Below are 23,769 nucleotides of genomic sequence, written 5' to 3'. Positions count from 1 at the left end.
AATGGAGTACGTTCAAAACTGCTTAGTTAATTAATGCATTAGCTGTTCACCTTGCTGTGTTGGGGGACGTGGCGGGGAGAGGACACCAGCTATTTTCCTGGTGCCTTTCCTGCTTCCTCTCCCTTCTTGTTCCTTTCTTCCTCTGAGCCCTTTTCTTCCAGAAGCTCTAGGACATTCTCAGCAGTCAGGGCAGCCTCCATCAAGAGCTCTGGTCAAAGAGTTAGAGAGCAAAGAGGGTTAAAACTCGACAGGGACAGAAGTAAGTGAAGCCTGGAAATTACGTGTGGATTTCCTTTGTCTAGTTGATGCCAGTCCCCAGCGACCTAGAGACTCGGGGAACCAGCGAACTGACATGCCAACGTAGCCCCAAGCTCTGCTCTCTACTTTGGGAACTCCCTCTCCCGTTCTGTAGCCCCAGGTGCAGACTCACTCAGGTGCTGAGTTGCACAGAATCCCATCGAGCTGGGAATTGAGTGGTTTGGGGGCGAGGAGGAAGAGCTCTGGGAATGAGCCAGGTAAGGTGTGAGGCACTGAAGCCACAGGTTAGGAATCCATCCACTTAGAAACTGAAAGAGCAAAGACCCTTTCTCCTAAGTTCCTGCCAGTGTGTATCCTTCACCCTCCTCCAAATCTGTGCTTCTTCCTACCTTTGGTGAATTATTATGTCAGTGCGTGAAATCCTTATTTTGTGTTCTTTGAAAATTTCATTATTGTACCATTTTGCATGTTTGTCGATTTCACTTTCCTTGCCCCCTACCCTATGGACTTTACCTCTCATTCTTTTGAACTTCTGGAACATTTTCCAAAGCACTCCACCTGCATTTGTCATTAAGCTTCAAAGTTATCTGTATGTCTCCCTCCCAGTGCAAGCTGCTGGGGGCAAAGCCCAAATCACAGTCAGCTTTCTGTGCCTAGCACTGTGCTTTTCATAGCAGGCATTCGAGCAATGCTTGAATTGATGCATTCTGTCCTCATCAGATCTTCAGGAAGTCCCAGCAGGTCTGTGAGCCTGTCTCCTTTGTCTTTGGAGTCCCTGCTCCCATCTCAGTGGCCAGAGCCTGGTGACCAGCTGGTGGCTTTACTTCCAGCCAACCTAGTATCAGCTCTTAGCGTAGCTACCCAAGCCAAAGGCCTCACCCAGAGAAGGTGCGACTGGGTTGGCACTCAGGTGACCTGCTGCTGGCGTTTCCATGGGAGTTCCCAATCAGTTGAGATTTCTTTTTTCTCTCTCTTGCAAAATCTTGCTATTTGGGGTTGATTTCTTTCTGCACCATGTGTTAAATGTGAGAAATGTCATCTGCCCTTCCCTGGGGTGGTGGAGATGGGGTGCCTTTTCAGAGTCCTGTCTTCTTGGACCACTGGAGGTGGGCCCTGCCCTCTTGTGGGAAGTGACCCTTGGTTTCTCTGTACAGCATAAATAGCCCTCAGCTGTAGCAGGAAGTGAGCCCTTAGGCGGGAAGTTTCTGTGCAGGAGGGAGGAGTACAGTAAGCACTGAATCAGTTTGCCAATGGAAGCTGTGGAACATTTGTTCTCTTTGGTCAAAAAATGAGACCCAGGTGCCCTGGCCCATGTAGAGGGTGAAGTCTCACCTGGAAGCTTGGGGCTCCACGTGGTGCTGGGACTCTGCAGTCCTGAGATGAAGGAGGGATGCCCCAGCCACAAGCTTGCCTCTGGGTCCCACAGGAGTGAGACAAATCCCTCAAGACCAGCCTAGCGCTAGAACGGCCCTTAACCTAGTAGAAGCGCCCAGGCCTGTGGGCTTTTTAGACAAATGAAATTAAATGAGGGTTTGCCCTGGTCTGATGGGGAGAGCCCAGTGGGTTCTTCCCTGATAGGAGGATTATGGGAGCAAAACAGTTGAGAGAATAAAGGATGCAAAATAAGCCCAGGACTGGAAATCAGAAAACCCTCATTCAAGTGCGCGCTCTGCCACCTTCTAGATAGGTAACCTTGGGCAAGCCTCAGAAACTCACAGAACTTTGTTTCCCCATATAAAACTGGGGGGCTTCCCTGGTGGTGCAGTGGTTGAGAATCTGCCTGCTAATGCAGGGAACACGGGTTCGAGCCCTGGTCGGGGAGGATCCCACATGCCGCGGAGCAACTAGGCCCATGAGCCACAACTACTGAGCCTGTGCTCAAGGAGCCTGTGCTCCGCAACAAGAGAGGCCGCGATAGTGAGAGGCCCGCGCACCGCGATGAAGAGTGGCCCCCGCTCGCCACAACTAGAGAAAGCCCTCGCACAGAAACGAAGACCCAACACAGCAAAAATTAATTAATTAATTAATAAACTCCTACCCCCAACATCTTCCTAAAAAAAAAAAAAAACACTCTGTGTCTGAGAGATCCTGGTGATTTGACCTTGGACAAATAACAAAAAAAATAAAAATAAAATAAAATTGGGATAATAATTCTCACCTCGAGGCCTGTTGTGAGGCTGCCGTGAGGCACTGTATATGGAAATACTTCATAAGCAATAAAAACATTCTATACATGTAGGGTATTATTATGCTCTCCCATCCAGGACTTGGTTCCCTCTCCTGGGTAAGAGAATGTGCACTATAAAATGAATCAGAGCCTGGGCACCCATCACCTCGAGCAGAGGGCCAGGTGACTGCAATGAACCCACCAATACCTGGCTGCCCAGACCTCATAAAAGAGGCAAAAGGAATCCCTCCATCTCCATGCTCCTTTATACATTCACACTGGAGGCAAAAGAGAGGCTGAGGTCCAGCGCGTTTGGTTCCATTCCTGACTTCCTGTCCCCGAGACCTCTCGTGACTGTAATTCCCATGGCTGGCCCCCACCTAAGCCTCTTTGCTAACAGAGTATTTTTAACCTGCCACCTCCTTCCGCTTTGCCGATCTGCAGACAAGGGTCCCAGCGAGATAACAGAATCCATTAGTGCCGCTAGCGTCAGGCAGTGCCTGCTAAGTATGTCCTGAGGTGCGGCCTCCCCAGCCACCCCTGCCAGATGATGGACACTCTGAGGGCGAGGCAGGCTGGCTCTGGGCCCAGGCGAAGGAGGCTCCAGCGGGGCCCCAGAAGGAGTTTGTGTCCCCCCTTCTCAGGAGTTTTCAGGGATGGTCCCTTTCCATGTGTATACAGGAGCCAAATTATCCCACTTCTAAGAGTGGATCAGATGCCCTTGTCTTCCCTGTCCTCTCAAAATCCCATAGGGATTTGGGAAGAAAGCATTTCTTAGAAGATGTCTGGGACTGGCCCTCAAAGGAAGGCACCACCAAGGGGTAACTGGTGTTAAACCCCTGGGATGGAGGCTGGGGAGGAAGAGCCTCTTACTCCTTACCTTTGGTTGGGGCAGGGGAATGAGGAACTAACTCCAGAGTCCGGAAAAGGATTCAGGGGAAGGGAGGGCAGAACTCTCGACTCTTCCCTCGACCCTTCTCAGGTAGAAGTTGGCAGTGATGGAGCAGAGGAGTTTGGAGGAGCACAGAAGGGGCAGAGGCGGATTGGCCGGGAGGGGCTGTCCGGGGAAGGGAAGAGCTCTTCAATGGGGCTGAAGGTGTCCCCTAGCCAACTCCTCTCTAACCATTCACTCACACACACAGCCCCTCCTGCTAAGGCCAGTTTCCATGCTAAACTGTTCATTACGGCCCCCCGGCAACACTGTATGGAGGTGTCAGAACCCATCAGTGCAGGGAGAGTGGACAGGTGAACACATGAATACATCCCCCGTCCTGCGCTCTGCGGGAGGCTCAGACCCTGGGGAAATGGTGATGAGAGGCCGCGCGACGCTGATATCCAAGGGTGGGAGGAGGGCATCCAGCCCAGAGGCAAAACTCGATTCACTGAGCTAGTATTTACTGAGCATCGCCAGTCGTGGTACTGTGTTTGGCACAGGACTGAACAAAGCACAGTCGATGGGGAAAAGGATACCAGCAAGTAACTGCAGGAGTTACTGCTTGTTACGGTGGTGACCCGTGTTAAAGGGATGTATCAGGTCCCATAAGCAGGTGAGAACCTGTAACTAGGGAACCAGGGCTATTGGGAGTAGGGGTGGGGATCAGAAGAGGCTTCCCTGGGGCAGCAAGATGTAAGCTGAACTGGTAATGCTTCATCAGCCTCTCTGCTTCCGCCCTGGGCGCAGTTCAGAGCCGCCCCCCACCGCCATCCGCCTTCCTCACCAGCCATTCCAGGCATAGGCGTGCTCTCCGTGCTGCCCACATTCGGTTAGTCCATCTGCTTTCTCCAGGTGCCCCTCCTGCCCTCCTCTCCCCCTTCCTACCCCAGCCCAGCTGAGGCTTTTCTATCTGCTCTTGAAGTTGTTCTGGCTCCTGGACCCCCTCCCTTAAGTTAGTGGCCACATTCTTTCACCCTTTTCACAGTTCCCCACAGCTTTTAGGATGTAGCTTAGACACCTGAGTAAGATCCTGACATCCGGCCACCAGGAACACTCCATCTCTACGCACATCCCTTCCCCACCTCTGCCACACTCACACCCCTTGGTTCTAGTTTTGCCAGTCCCCTTGCTCTTTCCTCAGTGCCCTTCCTGGTCCACAATTCAGATTTCACCTCTGTGAAGCCTTCGCAGATTTTCCCATTCAGTCGAGTCCTTGCTATTGGTGACAACACTTAGCAAAGGCGGCTTTCTAGGTGAGTTATTTATATTCCTTTCTCTGAGGCAGTGTGCATGGTGACAGGTGTCACAGACTTTGGGATGGGACTATCTGGGTTCAAAATGTGGTCTGTCCACTTGCTGGTGTGACTTTGGCCAAGTAACTTAACCTCTCTGTGCCTTATTTTTCTCATCAGCGATACGGGTGCATAGTGGTACCTGTCTCACTGGGGTTGTTGTGGGCATTTAATCGTTGTCATGGGTAAAGCACACAGAAGGGGCCTGCCTGCTATTATTTTTATTTCCTCTGTTATCGTTATCTGCCCTTCTCACCTGACTGTGAATTCCTGGCGGTCAAGAAGCACACAGAATTCATCTTTGTATTCCTCCAAAGAGATTCTGCTTCTCCCACAGTCTCTTGTAACTTCTTATAGAAAGAAACACAAAGGGCTCAAGCCAGAAAGGACTGCAGAGGTCATTTGGAGTAAATGCTAGTTTTCCTTACCAATAAACTGAGGCCCAGACGAACTGAAGGACCTGCTCAAATCATACCGCCAGTCCCCAGCAGCCGAAGGAACCTAGCGGTCAGGAGCGTGAGATCCGGGTCTAACTCAGGCTTTCCTGCGCCAACACAAATGCTATTTCTATCCCCTCTTTGGAGAACAGATGGTCAGTGTCATCTCCAGCCTTCTCTTGGCATATCACTGAGCCACCCTTTCAGATGGCCCCTCAGCCTTGTACCCTCCCCGCTAATGGATCTCTGTTGTCCTAAGCCCTTTGGCCCTGCCTAATGAGGCAGGGTTTCCTACTTTCCAGTCAGGGTGCTGCGTGTGCTTTAAATAGGGAGCGGCAAGGCAGGTTGGGGCTTGGCCTTCACGGAGACTCCAGGGGTGGAGAGGAGAGGAGAGGGAGACCAGGTCAAGCGGACACAGTCCAGCCCCCAACCCCACCCCCTGCCGGCACCCACCCTGCCAGGCACCCAGGCCGCATTCAGACTCCTCCCTTCACTGTAGATTTGATACAATCTGGAAAACGCATTAAACATTACACAGAGTAGTTGGCGCGTAATTAATAAAGTACAGATTTTGGCTGGAAGCCTCCACCTAAAATAGCACCATGGCTGTGGGGTGAGCAAGGGCAAGGGAGGGAGGCTCAGAAGATGGCATGTGATGAGAACCAAGGCCATTGTCTCTGCAAATAAGAGGGTCCCTTCTCTCTGAAATTAAGGAGGGAGGAGAAAGAGAACAATTGTCATATTTTTATTAATAAGGGTGAGACTGGACCTTGGGCAGGCAAAATGTCTTGCCCGGGGATAGTTGTGTGTCTCCCAGGATAGAGGCAGGGGCCTGAGTGTGGGCCAGCGCCTCGGTAAAAGACCACCTTTTGTGTATCACTGAACCACTCTCATGAGGTTGCACATTCCAGGGCTGTTTTTAATTTGAGAGATGTTTTAATGGCATTTTGAGACAGTCTGTTCCCTCGCCAGTTCTCCAGAGAGGCTGGAGGGAGCTTCGTGTCTTCTTTGAAGAAGCAAAAAAAAAAAAGGCCTTTTCTTCTGCCAGCATGTTCAGAGAGCCCTTTGCTGCAGTTAACCAGCCTTGTGGTGTGAGGGGAGAGGTGAGGAAGGGGCTTGAGGAAGTGGAGGGAAAGGGGAGAAAAGGCTTCTGTGATTAATTCAAATGCCTGGCCTCCGGGGCTTTCTCTGCTGAAGCTGGAGCCCTGCTGCTTTCTGCCAGCGGATCCCAAACTGGGTTTCAGAAGCAAAATGCAAATTTCAACCCAACTAATCAACCCTGACAGGGTAACATCACCTCGAGCCTGTCAGTCATTAACAGACGACCCAAGGCAGACCTGAGAAATGAAGAGTGCCAGTCCCAGATGGAGGAGGTCACGACGGAAGGTTCCGGAGACTTCAAAATGATATCACCATAGAGCAGAACCTTGACACCAAAAGGGAAACTGAGGCAGGCAGGAAGTCCCAATGTGATCCCCTCATGCCACTTATAATATTTCCTTCCTCTCTCTGCAAGACAGAAATGAACTTGATCTTCTTGTTCAATCAGCAGTGGGTGGGTGAGGATGTGTGAAAGTTTATTATATTATGAGACCCTATGGGCCCTCTATGAGAATAATTAATCTATTAATTACGTGACATAAAGAAAACAGCAGCTTCTATGGCATGATCTCTGTCGCATTCGTTTCTCTATCCCCGAAGCATAAGCACTACCCTTGGCATCTAGAAGGTCTTCAGAAATGTCTGTGGTCCAATCTTTGCTCCAGACCTCCCAGAGCCTCAGTATATTCGTCTACAGGATGGAGATAAAGAGAGCTTCGCTTTCCTCCAGGCTGTTGAGTGGGTTGAATGTGGAGCTGTTGTTGGTCAACCGCACGGTGATGTTCTGACTGCCTCGCTCTGCCTGGCTCTGGCTCCTCCGCTCTTCCCTCCCGTGCCTGGGTCGCAGCCAGCTAGACAGAGCTGGCAGTCAGAGAGACACAAGGAGCTTCTGCCCTCTACCCCCCGGCTCCCCATGCAGCTACCTTGTTCTCGAATATCCAGAATTTGAACCCAGAACCTTGTACAGCTACTTCTTCCCAGGGGGAAATAGGTCAGAGATCCAGAGCTGGGGGCCGGCCACCAGCCAAATTCCCAGCTCTAACCCTTTCTACTTCTAGGGAGTTTGTTCTAAGGAAGGAGAGAAGGGGCCGAGAAGGAAAGTGCTGTCTCTGGTGCCGAGAGAGGGTGGGGGGGGAGGCTGTGGGAGAGGCAGGTTGGGTTTCACTGGCATTCCAGAGCAGGCTTTTGCTGTGTAGCTGAATCAGAGCTGAGGGAGCCTCGGAGACCAGAGGAGCCTCAGAGCCGACTGTGGGCAAACCTGATAGCCCATCTGGAATCCATCCATGGCCTGCCTGCCCTCCCTCCCTCCCTCCCCCACGCCCTGAGCTCACTCAAGGAGCCACCGTGGGGGAAGCAGGGCCCGACGCCTTAAGCAGCAGGCTGGGAAGATCCCCCAGGTGCCAGCCCACAGGCCTGTGCTGCTCCTCCCAGCTCAGAAAGCACAGGTCCCCCCCTGCACCGGCCCCCGGCATCAGTTCATGCCCCTTCCTCTCAGAACCAGAGTGAGCGAACCTCAAAGCTCCCAGTAGCGCAGAGGAAAGAAGGCGCCTCAGCGTTTGGACCATACCAAGGTCGTTCCAGGGACCTGAGAGTGCCAGCCCCATTCCACGTCAGGAAGACGTCCAGATGGGCATCCAGGTAGCACTGGGCTTTCAGAATCCTCCCAGCCCTTGGCTGTCAGAGTCCTGAATCTCCTTGGATGTCCGGTGTCCCAAATCTCTCATCACTCCAATATTCTAAATGCCCAAACTCTCCCAATGGAGGGATCCCAGAGCTGGAAGACATGGCATTAAGCGCAGAGTAGGGACAACCGGCTGCCTGCAGCCTCACACTTTATCCTCAGCTCTGCTGTGGTGGTTCACTCTTGACCTTGAGGGAGTCATTTGCTTTCTGAGGGACTCAATTTCCTCTTCTCTAATAGGACACCGACCCCTGCAGGATGGTCATGATATCATAGAGGAAAATTTGGATGACAGAAACCAAAAACAAAATGTCATCGACCAAGCACACTCTCTGCAGAGCAGATGATAATACAACGGCAGTTTCAGCAAAAGTGCCAGCCAGCCTCAGCTGGGAGACTCTGACCCACAGGGCCCCTGTCCTCTGCCTCTCTGAGGCGGCCTCCCAAAGCCTGTAGAAGGGAGATTTATTCCTGCATTTTCCTGGCATCTTCCCTACCCCCTGGGTCAGTGGGAGTCATGGCAGCCTTCTCACCCACCACATTTGATTAACCTTTGATCACACCCGTCCAGCACGTGGGGATGGACACCTGTGGGGCTCTCTCTTCTCTCTCATGCAGAGACACACACTCCTCTCCATGAGCAGGAAGGAATGCCCCCCACCCCTGGAATACCCTCTGCCTGGTGGGCTAGAAACAGAGCCCACCATAGGGAGGATCCTGCAAGCTGAGGAAAGCTATCCATTTGCTGGAGAACCTAACGGGGTCAGAGGCAGCTCAGACCACCTGGAGGCAACCAGGCCCTTTGCCCACCATGAATCTCTTTTCACAACAAACTTTGAGAACAGCCTGTTTTCCCATTTCAGCTTCCTGCGTAGTGTTTGCCTAATCCGTCTGTCCAAAATCCCTCTCCAAACACGAGGTTTCCTGCCCAGCACTGGCAATCAGAGAGCTAATTATCTGGGATTAGAAATGGGGGGGGGGGGGCTCCCATTTAATTACAGGAAAAAATTAGACCAACTGATGTGGGCAAAGCTACTGGGATTAGAATTGAAGTCCAGGTTTGAAGGCAGGTCAGTTTGGAAGGTGGGAGCACCCCGTGCTCCATCCCGGGGTCTTCTGCTCTTGGCTGTCTCTGGAGTCCGTGAGATGAGGGTAGAAGGAGGGCTCCAAGAGATTCTCCCTTGGGGGTCGGGGAGAGAGGTGCATATGCGTGTTAGAGAGAGACAGGGAGAGAGACAGCAGAGAAAGACAAAGAGAGGTAGTAGACATGCAGAGAAACTGGAATTGACAGGAGAAACACAAGAGAGGGAGAAAGAGATGGGCAAGTGGGAGGTGAACAGCAGGCATTTTGGGGACCAGCATTCTGTCCCGCAATTGCTGTGGGCTAGCATTTCTGTCATGTTCCCTTTCAAGGGGGGAAGAACTGAAAGGCCGCAGAGGCAGGCCTCCCTCCTGCCTTCCTTCTTTCCGTCTTCCCACTCCTTCTTCCAGTGCCCGGCACGCTGGCCCAGTATTGCCACACACAGCACAGGTGACAAGTGTAGGGGGACAAGGGTGGGGCAGGAAGCATGGACTCCATTGGGCTCCTAGTGATCTTGAGTCTCTTCTGTGGCCTGAAGATGGGGCTTCCTGCCAGCCCTTGCTTTCTTCTCCTAGGAGAAGAACCTCCTGGCTCAGAGAAGCATTCACTCATTAATTCATTCATTCTTCCGTTTTACCAATAGTTAGGGAGCGGTATTATGGGCCAGATGCACAATGATCTATGGGTTTTCATTAGCCCAGAAGAATGCAAGTTGACCTCTGGCTCTAAGTTGTGAGTGATAATCTCCTCATTTCTTCCCCCTCTTCCAAGATCTCACATACACTTAAACCATCCTGGGAATAGTCCAGAAACACACCCTGGCCAGCTCCTGCCCACAGAGGCAAAAGATATGAGCACACAGTGCAAAGACCTGAGAATACGTCAAGGGAACAGACAACAGAATGCAAACGTGTGCAGTACAGAGTATATGAGTGCATGAGCATAACTTCTTTCCAAATTAGGAATTAGGTGACTTATAAAGGATTTGTCAAACATATGTAGTGAAAACCAGTATGGAACTAGATAGTTCAAGCCATAAGAGGGGAGCGGAAATAAATATGCTAAGAATAAAGCCAATATGGGCACCAGCACCCAGCCTCAAATTTGGCCTGGGTATCCTGGCAGCCGAATCAAAAAGGGAAATGAGATGAACTAGAATTCTTAGTCTGCAATAGAAGTATACCTATTTTTTCAGGAGAGACAATTCCTGGACATTACATAAGTGACTTAATCATGTGAGTCCTTGTACAGAAACCAGGACAAAATTTGACATCAAAATCAGAAGCCTCTTTTATATGGTAATTTCTTATATAAACTTCCACTAAAGTGCCAAGGCCGTGACATCCATGTAACAATTATCATTCAATGAATTACTCTCGGGGAGTAACCAACAATAAAAAGCAAGTAGATAAGGCCATTGAGGAAAGTGAAACTTGCTGGTTAAGCTTTTGTGGTCCACGTTTGTGGCTTTCTGGAGCTCTAACTTGATTCAAGGATAGAATGCAATTTTTAAAGCAACCCCCTTTGTGCTTTAAGTTGAATAAAATGAACTATATAGATTCAGCTTCTACATCTGGGAATTTATAATTTTTGTGGACACTTCTCTAGAGGCTCAGATAGCAGAATAAGAAAGAGCCTTAAAATGGTAGACAGTAAGATGTTAACGTCATACGCAAGGCAAAGGTGAACGCATTTTGGGGAGGCATGCGGCTTAATAAGATTGTAGAATCAAACTGACCCAGGTTCCAAAACCTCTGTCTACCACTTACTGGCTGTGTGACCTAAGGCAAGTTACCTGACCTGTCTGAGCCCCAGTTTCTTCATCAGTGAAACGGGTTTGGGGGATTAATGTAGATATTTTGTGTAAGGTACCTGGTGCCCCATCCAACATGTAGCATGTGCCCAATTAGTGGCAGCTACACTCCATTCCAGGGTTACTGAAGAAGGTGGCATTCCTAGCGTGGGGAGAGGAGCCATGAGCAAGGGAGGAGACTCAGGAGCTCTCTGGTCCTTGCCAGGGTTGCTGGGGACCGGTCGCCCCTTCTGAGAAATCCCCTCAAAGCCATCAGCTTCCTAATGGTTGGGACTGTCCAGAGTGGTTCTGCAGATGCTCCAACCTAAGTTGTCTCCCAGGAAGCCCCAGAATTCTCCCCTTCTCTGCTCTGTTTCTGTCACAACTTGACTGGGAAACCCGTGACCCTCCTTTCCCTGGCCTGTTTTCGTTCCTCTTCAGAAATGCCCAGGACTTGGCCTTTCAGCAAAGGAAGGCCCATCTCTCCTTGTAAGGAAGGCCCATCCTTCCCCGTCCAGCCCCGTGGTCTCCCCGTACCTCAGCCCTCAGGGGCCCCTCCTCTGATCGTCACGGCGAGGTTCAGGTGTCAGGTAGGGTGAGGGGCACCACCTCCTGCTTCTCCTTGAGGCATCCTTGTCTAGATTGGATGCCAGCCAGTCCCAGGCAGCCTCTAAGTGACAGCAAAGCGGGTGGGGGGTCGGATGGGAAGCCACATGATGTTCCCCCGCCCACCCCGACCACACCTTCCTGACAGCCAGGCACCCAGAGCTCCCCTGAGCCACAGAGCTGGGCAGGAAGAGAGAGGCAGATCCAGAGCATCGCGGTGTTGAGCCAGGGGCCAGGCACACACCGGGCTGCTCCTTCGGACACATCCCTTTTGCCCAGCCTCTCTCCCTCTGCTTTTTTTTTTTTCTGCAGTTTCTCTGGTACTTTCCAGCTCACTGCCAAATTGTCAAAAGCTATGAGAGGCAAAGTGCTGTTCAGTTAATGATTCCAGTCCCTGGAGAGGTGGAACGCTCTTTTAAGAGAAAAAAATAGAGAGGAGTTGGGGGTGTGCGAGGGGCAGACAGGGGGATGCTTCAGTACTTTAAACAAAAGCTAAGCTGCAGCTCCTTCTAGCTCTTTTTCAGGAACAGATTAGAAGTGGGGAGGTTTGCCCCGAGCGGCCTTCTCTCTGTGGGGAAAGGCCTGGAGCCTCCCCCTCACTTTTCTCTTTTTCACAGAGTAGAAAGGGTCTGAATCAGAACGCTGCCATCCTTTCGGGCCCAGGGGCCTCCACCCTCTGTGTCCCCAGCGTAGGAGACCCCAGCAAAACCATCCCTTCGCACTCAGGGAGGCTGCCTGCAAAAGAAGCCTGCAAGCTCCTACAGTGCAAAGGTTCCTGCGTTCCTCCGCTCCCTCCACAACCCCTCCTCCTTCCCCAGCTGCTCCCTTGGAAAGGACTGAGAGTAGGGTGTGACCGATGGCCCCAGTGGACCCCTGAAGAATTCCCTCCCTGCCCAGTTTTCCTCCTCAGTCTGGTCCCACCCAAGTCTATGGATTAAGAGCAAACCAGCCCAAAATTCTTCATCTCCGTGCAGCCCTTTCCAGCATTCCAAATGCTTTCACATTCCTTATCTAATCTGTTCTCACCACAGCCTTGTCATGTAGGCTGTGCTGTTTTTTACCAGTTTTGCAGATGAAGAAAGTGAGAATTAACTCCCTTGGCTGAATGCCCCTGTGTGGCCTCCGCCCCCAGCGAGTTAAGACATCAGCCCTGACTGGACAGTCAACACCTCTCAGAAGGGAAGATTGAAGTGTGGGGCTTGAAAGATCTAGAAAGGAAACTGAAAAACCTCTGTAGAGGCTGCCCTCTTCATAGAGACGAGACCTGCGTGCCCTTTAATTTCCGTCATCTGCAAGTGTGATCTGCCTTTGGGCGGGGCAGGGGGTATTTTTTAAGTTATTTTGATTCATATTGTCCCTAGAGCAGTTCCCTGCCGTCCTGATACCTCTCATCTGTTCACATCCTCATACAAAAATTCTATCAGCTGCGAAAATGCAGCCGCACCTTGGGTGCCATGGTGTGTGGCTGCCCAGAGCCCAAGAGTTCATAGCATCCTGGTAGTGGGATCCTCTCAGGGGTCGGGAGGATGGGCAGAGGCTTCACTTTGCTGACCCTTGAGCCCACTGGATGTTCTGCTAATGCTCACAGAAAAGACGGTACAAGGTTTGCTCCGTACAAGGCTTCCTTCCTTCACTACCCGCCCCCACTGAGCTCCTGGCACCTGCTTCACTGTTGTACCCAGGCACCAGCAGGGGCTCCGTGCTGGCACTGTGCCCAGCAGCTGTGGGGCGTCAGCACAGGAGGGGGCGGGCATCGAGGAGAAGCAGGGGTCCGGCCAAAGAGAAGTTGGTGACCGGGAAGGGTCTCTGAGCAGCAATGCCAGGGCGTGCAGCTAGAGTCCATGGCAGATCGAGCAGATGAGACAATCCTTGCTCACCAGCCCCAGCCCATCCCACCTTGATTAGAATGATCTGGCCCCAGAAGAATAGCAATGAATTAATTAGGGATCTGTTGTCATGAAGCAGCTCATTATTAGAGTCCCTCTCCTGGGAGGGGAGATGGGGAAAGGTGTGAAGATGACAGCTATTCAAACAGAATCTTTTAAAGAGCTAGACCCTCCCTCAGCTGTCTGTTCTGCCCTTGGGCTCTGCCAGGAAGTCAGACACACCAAAGCCTACAGGGCTGCCCTGCACTGCACTGGCCGCCCCAGATTTCAGGGGGTGGAGGCTTTCTGGCCTCACTTCCCTTCCCTTCTCTGACCCTGTTTCTCAGACCCCAACTCTGACCCCATCTTCATGACCTTAACTCTTGCTCTCCATCTGCCTTTGAGCCAGCAGAGCTCCAGCTTAGTGGCCCTGCAGTTCTTTTCAGAGCAGCACCTTGAGTGTTTATAGTACTTTCCTCCTAAGAGCTCTTACCAGTCCAACGAGAGCCAAAAAGATCATTTCAACAGACACTAATGCATACAGTGTGTTTGTGCTCCAGGTTCCAGAAGATTTGGTTGCAGGGGGCAGGGGGATGCATGGAACAAGATTCCCTCCTCTCCGCATTCTTTTCTAGAGAGTTGAGTTCTGACTCTCTGCCTACCAGCTCTGTGACCTTGAGGAATTTTCCTCACCCCTCTGTGCCTCAGTTTCTCATCTATAACATGCGATAATAGGGTTCTTGTGAGAATTAAATGAGAAGAAGTGTATAAAGCCCTCGGCATGGTATCTAACAATAATAGGGGTTAAATAAATGTGGGCTCTGACTTCTGTTCCACTCCTGCCTGGTTTCAGCAACAAGAATCCATCCATTCCATCAGCCTGTGTTATTGAGGTCCTGCTCTGTACACAGTAGTACCCAGTACAGTGAGGCATATGGAGCTGCACAAAACATTGTGTCTGTTTTCTAGGGACTTACAATCTTAGGAAAGATAACTGCACGTGTTCACAAGTAACTGTGCCAAGAGTCACACTAGATACTGTCAGAGTTCAAAGGAAGGATCAATACAGGCTTCATGGAGGAGGTGGCATTTGGGTTGGGTCTTGAAGGATGATTAGGATCTAGGAAGTAAAATAAATTCTTAAGCAAAGGCGTAAAGACCAAGAACCTGGGGACATAATTGGAAAATGGTGAGAAGGCCGTGTTAGCTAGACCCCTGAGTGACAAATTGAGGCATGTGAACTTTTCTAAATTATCAATAGGGACAATTAAAGGTATTTTGTGTGTGTGCATGGATTCATACAATGATTTCCTTTTTTTTCCGTCTTCCAAAAGTAGTGTATGTTCATCATAAAAAAAAAATAGACCGAGATAAGCGAGAGAGAAAATTACAAACACCTGAAATTTAAGGATTTTGCATACAGAAAAGGCAGGATCAAATAAGTGTTTTAAGAAGATTAATCTGGCAGTGTTTGGTAGAAGAGATTAGAGCAGGAATATGCTGGAAGCAAGGAAATTTCTCAGGTTATCGCAGTAACACAGATAAGAGGCAATAAAGACTCAGACCTAGCCCGTTAGCAATGGGAAGAGAAACACAGTGACACGGATGTGCTTCTCTCAGTTACCACGCATTTTCTGCACCATGGTAGACACATGCCACATGCGTTTTTTTAAAATGACTTTTCCTTTTAAAATCTCAGGGAGTCTCCTGCATTCAGGCACAAGCCCAGTGTCAGATAGCCGTGCTCACAAACCTAGACCTCCCTCCCATCCTTCCAGCCCGAAACGCCATCCTCAGCCTTAATGAAAGCAAGAGATTACTGTTGCAGGTTCTAAAATGCGGCGCAATTTTAGGCCATTGAAAAGAATGAGTTAATTAAAGAGGGTAATAACCCTCTCCGGCGCCCCGCCCTTTGCTCCTTTTCCAGCTGCAGGTGGCCTTCTTTGTCACACTGGAGGAGACAGCTACATGATCTATTTTGTTCCCCAGGAGTTATCTCCAGGGACACCCAGCACTTTTTAGATGTAATTTTTAGTCCCAGTGCAGGCATTGTCCTCTTGTTTGACTTAGGGAAGACCGAGGCCCCAGAGGGAAGCAGAGTGAAAGAGATGAGTACAGGCTTTGCAGTCAGGCAGCTGCAGCTTGGAGCTCTGCTGGGCTCCTTCCTGTGTGATCCTGCTCTAGATAGTTTATGTTTCTTATTCTGTGAGATGGGAAGGCCTACTGCACAGAGTTTTCTAGATTAGCCATGTTTGTATCTCCGACTTTTTGCACGCTGGTTGTCATGCTCAATAGATTTTCCATAAATACGTTGAACTAATTGATAAAGGGAGATAAGCGATTCAAAGCCCTCTATATGTCCAGTTCTAGGAAGTGCTAGTTTCCTTTGCCCCCGCAGCTCCCCCTGGAAATTTTCCAAGGTAGTAGTTAACCTTGGGCATATGTCAATATGCCTCATCTTCACTGCATCCTATTCCAGAGCTCGGTGAAGGCTGCATTGCCTCCACATGGACCCTAAAGGTTGCTTCTAAATCATTCCCAGTTCAAAAAGCCTAAGAGGTTAGATTCTATCCCGATACAGCCAGGGCATCCCCAGGCTGGTAACCTGGGTGTGATGCCTTGAATGGAGATTCCGAGAGTCCAACGTTGCTAGAGTTTTGGGTAAACAGAGATTCCGATTGAGCAGGAGACGCTCATTATTCTTTATGAATTCCTCCTGCTACCCCTCTGTGCTCCCCCCAACTCTGTGCACTCCCGGTGAATTATTGCTTTGCTGCTGCGTGATTTGATTTCATCTGAGGCTGGTTAATGCTGCTTCCATCCCTCGCTGTGTTTATCTTATTGTTTCCCAGAACAATCAAGTGTTTCCTCTGCCCCTGGCAGCTTCAGCTTGTTCCCGGAGCCTCCTGACCTGCCCAAGCAGCCTTGAAAGGTGGGGCTGATCTAGGGTCAGAGCCCTGTGCTCCAGAGCTGCCCCATGTCATTCAGCTCTATAAGCTCTACTCCCTTGTCCTGGGCCTTGGAGCTCCAAGCCCTGCCTGACAGAGCGAGAACCAAGAAATTGGATTCTGGTGCTTCTGGGACTTGATGTCACTCTCCCCTGAGTCGTAAAGGGAGAGGCCCCTGGGACAGCAGCTGGTGCCCCTGTAAAGTGCAGTTTGTCCTTCACCCCAGGAAGGTGTGAAGAGAGGCTGTTCCTCGCCGTTCTGTGGGCCTCTGGATGGTGATTGCTTGGTCGTCTACCCCTGGCTGATGAGAAGCAAAGAAGCCATGATCTAGAAGGGAATCCCACTGCAGCCAACCTCCCCGAGCTAACCCCCAAACCTTGCTCAGAGTACACGCTCAATAAATATCCACCACATCCCCGGTCCTCATAAGCCAGGATTCTCAGACTGTCCCAAGATGCAGAAGTCCAGAGACAGGTGGTTCCTCTAGGGACCCCCTCCCTCCCTTCCAGGAGAAAGCCCATGGTGGGCTGGCCTTCTGCAATCCAGGAGCCTCTAGCCCCGTGCACCCCCTCTTCTAGCTCACCCACCCCCAGCTTAATATCTAGGGCAGATTCCTGACATGCACAGAAATAGAAATAGTTGTACATGGAAATGTCAATCTCCAGTGTCAAAGCCCCTGTGATTGGCCGACAGCGCACTGGGGACCAGTGCTGGAAGCATCTGCACGTGTGTGGGAGGATGTGTGTGCACATGCACACCAAGGTGAGGGCAGCCAGAATTCTCGAAGTTTAGCACACCTTGGTGACCTCCTTCCTTCTCGCGGACAGGAGGGGTCCTTGGCTTCCCCCCTCTTCCTCATCTCTCCTGGCTCTGTGCAAGCCACAGGCCAAGTTTTCCAGGCTCCTGTGTTCCTCTCCAGTCATCCAAGCATTTAGGGGCAGGCTCCCAGCTGTCCTCCAGGGAGCTTCGGCCCACTGGACTGTGACTCTGCGTGGATAGTTAATGTTTGCACACCTCGGGGGTTGAGAGGGGACATGAGCCAGAGGCACCCTGGAAGTCACTGCTGCTGCTTCTGTGTGTGTGTGTGTGTGTGTGTGTGTGTGTATCTATGTATGCATGCACATGTAGTGTGTGCAGGATAGAGAGAGGAAGAATCTCAGAGACTGACTTTACCAAAGACTTCAATCTATAAATAATTCGGGTCATGAAACTCTACAAAAATAAACTTCAGCATGAATCCTTGCCCTCGCCACTCAATGCACAGCTGCAGATACACTTGCTCATTAACTCATTCCCAAGTTCAGTCTGAGCAGCACCAGGCCTTCTTCACCTTTCCCCTCTTTAAAGGTCTCAAAGTATACACACACACACATATACACATACACACACACGCGTGCACGCGCACACACACACACACACACACACACACAAACACTCATAAGCCCAGAATCCTGAAGCCAGAGATAAAATCAAATAATAAAGGCCTCCTCCAAAGGGAATTTTAGGACACATGGTGACGAGACCTGCTGAAATTGTTGTTAAGCCCTCAATGACTACATGTCAAAAACCTCATCCTCTCCAAATACTCAGGTCTGACAAACCAAGTTTCCAAGAAATCTGGGCTTGGACATAACAATAACACTTTTATATTTATATCACACTCTAAAGTTTCCAAAGAACTCACATTTCCTTCCCCTCCTACTTTTCAGTTTAGGTATCACCTCCTCCAGGAAGCCCTCCCCTCAGTCCAGGTGAGGTGCCGCCCTGCCCTCCATGCTGGCCTCCCTGGGATCCCCATGCAAACCTCCTCTCACACGGGGTGGCCCAGGTGTATGTGAGGACTGATTGGATTGTCTGCTTCCCCATTCCTGGGGCTTCCTAAGGGGATCCTTTCTCGAAGTGTCCCTGGCTCTTAGCACAGGCCTGGCTAACAGGAGGCATGTCCTGAATGAATATTAGACAGTACCGAAATTTGCAGCCACAGAAACTATCACACAAACAAGTGAAGTGACTTGCCTGAAGTCACATAGCCAATTATTGAGAAAGCTGGGATTAGATCCCAGCCCTGCAGACGCAAACCAGTGCCTCCCTCTGTGTGGTGATGTCTTTCAAACCAATGTATTTCCTACTGAGAGGCCCAAGAAGATTCCCAATTCTATTGCTCTTCAGCAGCTCTTGCAAAAAAAAGATACTACTACTGCTACTACTACTACCACTACTACTAATAATAAAATAATAAAGTGATGTTAGAGTGTCAAATCCCAAGTAAAACTCCATAATTTAGGACTAACTAGGGAAGAAATTGATGCATAAGAAAAAGAGTTTGGAGGGGCCTGCAGATAAGCTAGTTAATTGGATATGCTGATTTAAATTGGATAGTCAAATAAAGAGGCTGTCATTAATTTCTGTACAGACCTAGCTGTGATTTAAAGGAAAGCTACTACTAATAGGATTACTATTTCATTCTCATTTCAAAGAGGCCCCTCCCCCCAGGAGGACCAGACAGTAAATCTCCCCTGGTTTTCACCTCACATCCTCCTGCCCCAGAGCCAGCCCTGATAAACTGCCTTTTAGCCTCCCAGCAGGTCCCCCCAAATTAGGCTCTGAGTTTATTGTTGCCTCTAGGAAGTAGGTGTTTGTCCCACTTTGGCCACTTCCTCTTTCTTTGGGGTCTGAAAGAGGAAGAGCAGCTAAAGAGAGGATTTGGACTCTCATCTGCCCATCTACTCTGTTCTCGACTGCAGTGAACGGCTGTGTTCACACATTATTATCTCTTAGGAGAGTCACAGAGTGGCTGAGAATCAGGCTTTATGTGGGAAACCCAATACTGCCACCCTTTAGCTGTGTGATCTTGGGAAAGTCACATAACTCTCCATGCCTCCAATTTCCCATCTGTACAATGGGAATAATAACAATGTTTACCTGATGGGTTCTTGTACAGGTTAAATGAGTTCATTTTTGTTAAGTACTTTCAACAGCACCCAGCACATGGTAAAAGCAATAGAATTGGTAGCTATTAAATTCTTTAGGCCAACAGGGCCCTTTGAAAATCCACCAAGATCATCCTCACTACCTTCAGGCAGGGCCACATTTAACCATGAAGCAAAAGAAGTCATCCCGGGGCTTCCCTGGTGGCGCAGTGGTTGAGAGTCCGCCTGCCGATGCAGGGGACACGGGTTCGTGCCCCGGTCCGGGAAGATCCCAGATGCCGCGGAGCGGCTGGGCCCGTGAGCCATGGCCACTGAGCCTGCGCGTCCAGAGCCTGTGCTCCGTAATGGGAGAGGCCACAACAGTGAGAGGCCCGTGTACCGCACCAAAAAAAAAAAAAAAAAGAAGTCATCCCGTGTTCAGAACTCTCCTGAGAAAGAAGATACAGCCTTCTGTGGTCACCCACTCTGTAGTCAGGGCTCCTTATGACAGGAATTCTTACTAGAGCTAGCCTAAATCTCCTTGTACAATGGTTTAGGCACATTTTGTCTTTTGCTCATCTTTGTAGAGACTGTCACCCTCCATTGCAGCACACTGCCCTTATCCCACCTTCTGAGCTTTGTCCAAGCAAATTGATACCACTAGCTCTGCATGTCTGCTGAGGTCAAGCCCTCCCAGGAGAGGAGGAGCCCAAGTAGAAAGACGGGTTGAAGTGACTGGCTTTCCCCTGTGTGCATCACCTCCCTCCTCTGACCCTTCTCCATGTTCCTCCTCTGCCTGGTTGGATGTCTGGCTGGGGCCTGTGCAACTTGGTCTGATAGTGCCCTTCTCTTGGATTAGATTCATGGCCTATTTCAGTGTATTGTTATCCTTGTGGTCATTGAAACCTGGCCCTGGAGACACAAGCTCAGAAGCTGAAGAGAACTCACTTTGTGGGATACCACAGAATAGACTCAATCTGTTGCAGTTTTTTTTTTTTTCTTTTTGTGGTACACGGGCCTCTCACTGCTGTGGCTTCTCCCGTTGCGGAGCACAGGCTCTGGACGCGCAGGCTCAGCGGCCATGGCTCACGGGCCCAGCCGCTCCACAGCACGTGGGACCTTCCCGGACCGGGGCACGAACCCGTGTCCCCTGCATTGGCAGGCGGACTCTCAACCACCGCACCACCAGGGAAGCCCTGTGTTGCATTTTAAAATCCCAATTTTGTTTGGGACTCTGTCACAGTCTCCACCACCACCCTGTGTCTGGCAAGGATGGAGGACAACACTGAACCTCAAAACTTCCCATCCGAGACAGAGAAAGATGGGGACTCGTGTGCTTGAATTACAGTAGGGCCCACCTTTGTCCCTCCTCAGTCACAGGGTGTTCTCTTCATCAGCCATGTGCTTTCCTCTGGACCACACCGGCTGGAGCTGGTGGGAGCCCCAGGTCCACCCCTGACTAGCTATGTCCATGAATGGAAGCCCTTGAATGAGATGGGCTCCAAAGCCCTACAGCTCCGGCAGTCTTCATAAGTCTGTGATTCTCCTGTGATAGACCCTGAGAAGATTGCTCCTTCGTGTTATTCAGAGAGGAAAACTGAGCCTTGGGGAGATGAGGTAACTGACCTAAAAGTGTACCATTAGGCATAAAGCAAGCCCAAACAAGAACACAGTCAGAGCAGAAACCCAGGAACCCTGAGTCCCAATTTAGTGTGTTGCCTGGAGGGAGCAAAGGGAATTAGGGAAGGGAAAGACCTCTGCCGTCCAGTTGGCCTCCCCTGGCTTCTGCCTGCCAGCCCTGCCCCCACCTCATTCCCTTTGACCCCCAGCCTCCTGGCCCCCTTCTCCATCTTCTCTGTCCTCCTGTTGGTATCTTGGAGAGCTGCACCAGCTCAAGGCAGATAGCATGGGATGAGGGAGTAAGTAGGGGTGCACAGACTTCTTAGGCAATACCGCTCTTCATTCCAGGGATTTAGACTGAATGAAATAGGATAGCTTAGTTCAGGTTCAGTACCAAGAACATTTTCTCTTCTGGTTTAGTTTCAGTTCTGATGTCTGAGAGTTTCTGTAGGTTTGATTCTGGCTTCAACTGCTTTATTGAAAGATTGGGATTGTAGACAGAAAAAAAAAAAAAAAAAACTGTTTAGGTCTCTTATTCAGAAAAAGTTAATGGCTGGGATTAGTCCTAACTGTGATGCAGCAAAGTATGTGATGATAAATCATCTTTGGTTCAATTCAGCTCCAACCTTGCCATGGGTACCATCTAGTCCTGGGGACCACAAAGGGCCAGACATGGCTTTCCTCCTTCTGACTTTGTGTGCCCAGGCTCTTAGGGACGAGGCTGCTTCACCTGGCAGAGGGTTAACCGGCCTCCCCAGGTGGGGAGATCCTGGGCTGGCCCTGGCGTGGGAGGATGGTTCCTCAGTTCCTGGGGCTGAGCCAGTGCCCGGAGGAGACTGAAACATCCCTGGAGAGGAGCAGCTGTCACACGAAGGGTGGTGAGAAGCACTGGGACATTTCCCATTTGGAGGACAAAGCAGAGCTTGAACTCTCCCATTTTATGGAGAGGGAATATTGAGGTTAAGCCAACAAGAAGTCATGACTATCACATCTCCCCCTACCTCCTGCAATAGCCCGAGAACTTTTGTGATTAAAAGCTACTATATTTCTAGAAGGATCTCATGGAAACTTTGGATTTGTCCATCTGAGAGAGAATGCTGCTCTGAAGGTTAAGGGGAACTATTTTAATTGTGGGGCATTTTCCCAGACTGAGACCCTTCTTCCCTCTGCTTGAATCCATCATGAGATTTGCTCCAGGGTGGAAGGCAGTAGCCTCAGCCCCACACCATCATTCCTGGCTCCAGAGTCTTCCTCTGCCCTATGAGAATGAATTAAATGACCCCCTGACCCCTCCCCTGGAAGGAGGGGCTTTAGTGACAGTTGCCAAGGCAACAGCTTGGAACAGCAGGAAGCCACTAAAAAGGCAGAAAAAAGGTTGAAAGAGGAGCTTAGGAGAAAAGGACAGTCCAACCCACAGGGGGGAGTTACTGGGGTAGGAATGGCTGAGAGCAGAGTTTCTTCAGTTCCACTGAGGTCACCTCCTCATCTTTAAGCCCAGAGCTCCCCAAGTCACCCATCAAAGCAGACAAGGAGAACCTGGTACCTCTGACTCTTAGCCCTGCTCCATTGTTCCCACTCTTGGGGTCTAGGCCCAGGGCCTCAGGCAGGAAAGTGCTGTTTCTGCCACTAGGAACTCCAGAACCACTGTGCCCCATCCCACAATGGGCTCGTGGTCTGCTTCTCACTCACTCCAATCCAGCCCAACTCTGGGCACAGATCACACCCTGGCTCAGGCCCCTCAAGTACACAGATTCTCAGGAGGGTAGAAAAAATTGAATAGAAGCACTGGTCCTACCCTCCCAACTCTGCAAGAAATAATGCTCTTGATCCTCTCTACTCAGCCAATAAAAACTGAACATGTATCCATTCATCCATCCTTGCGTCAGGCACCAAGCTTAGCCCTTGCAATGAATAAGTCATGGTCCTTGCTCTCAGGAGCTCTCGGTGGGGTAGGAGAAATGGGCAGAGGGAAGAAGATGGTTAGAAGTCCAAGAGAGAAATCAAAGGGAATAGGAGGGAAAGACTTCAGCTTAAAATTGTCCACAGAAAATTGTCTTTTGACCTCACTTTGATTTAGCACTAAAGAGCCCACGATACTTTATCAGTTGGTTCATAGTTCATGTCCTTTCAACAAGCATTTCTCAAGCATTCCCTTTTATCCATCACCAGCTGTGTTCCCAGCTCCATTCTAGTCCTCAGAGGCTCGTCCTCAGAGAAATAGAAAGCCTTCCTGCCTTCAAAATGTTGGCAGACTTACGCACATGCGAGACAATTAGAGAACAATTTAAGTAGGTAGTCAATACACGTTAGCTAGTGCGTATACGATGAACAAGTCAATTGATTATAATCCCAGGACAAAATGTCTGGTGGATAAAAAGCCATCAGGGTGAGGAGCAATTAGTGTGGTGGAGAGACTGGGGAAGGCTTCATGGGGAAAGTGAGCTTGAGCTAGAGGGGGTTTAGTTGGACGGAGGACAAAGAAACAAGCCGGGGTTGGCAATATTGGTCAAGAGTCAGCTGCTGTGTTGGGAACAGGAAACCTAGTGGTGAGAGCACATTCAAATTATGGACTCCCTGCCATCGACTTTTTGTCCTTAGGGACCTCTCTCCGCTGAATTTCCAAATTCCATGTAGAGCTTAGACTAGAGGAACACTTCTCAAACCCCCAGGCTAGCAGCATCTGCATCAGCTGGGAATTTGTTAGAAATGAAAATTCTCAGGCCTCATTCCCACTGAATCAGAAACCCTGGGGTGGGCCCAGGGGTGCATTTTCCCAGTCCCTCCAGGTGGTTCTCAGGGCATGCTGGTTTGAAAACCACTGGGCTACAATCAGTGCTTTTAGACCCTGGCCACTCACTAGATTCACCTGGGAAGCTTTGAAACCCAACGAAGATGCCAGGACCCCAAGCACAGAGGTTCTGATGAATGGATCCAGCCATATGTTTTTGTAAACTCCCCAGATCACTCTAATATATATCCAGGGCTGAGAGGCACCAGACTAAATGACCTCCTAGTCCTTTCTGACTTCTTATCCTGGGACGGGCTCCGAGGCTGATTCTCAGGGATTCCCGGCTCACC

At 50.3% G+C, this 23,769-nt stretch overlaps 1 protein-coding gene across 6 annotated transcripts in view; it reads left to right on the top strand.

The window, feature by feature from the left end:
* Positions 1-23,769, top strand: part of PLXNA2 (plexin A2) — a 221,583-nt gene that overhangs the window by 72,546 nt on the left and 125,268 nt on the right. The gene's annotated exons all lie outside the window — the stretch shown is intronic.

This window comes from Aethalodelphis obliquidens, unplaced genomic scaffold (genome assembly GCF_003676395.1).
Source record: "Aethalodelphis obliquidens isolate GAN/ISIS:26980383/991018 unplaced genomic scaffold, ASM367639v1 scaffold48, whole genome shotgun sequence".
Lineage (NCBI taxonomy): Eukaryota > Metazoa > Chordata > Mammalia > Artiodactyla > Delphinidae > Aethalodelphis > Aethalodelphis obliquidens.
Note: the sequence above shows the minus strand (reverse complement) of the source record. Positions and strands in the feature narration are given on the sequence as shown.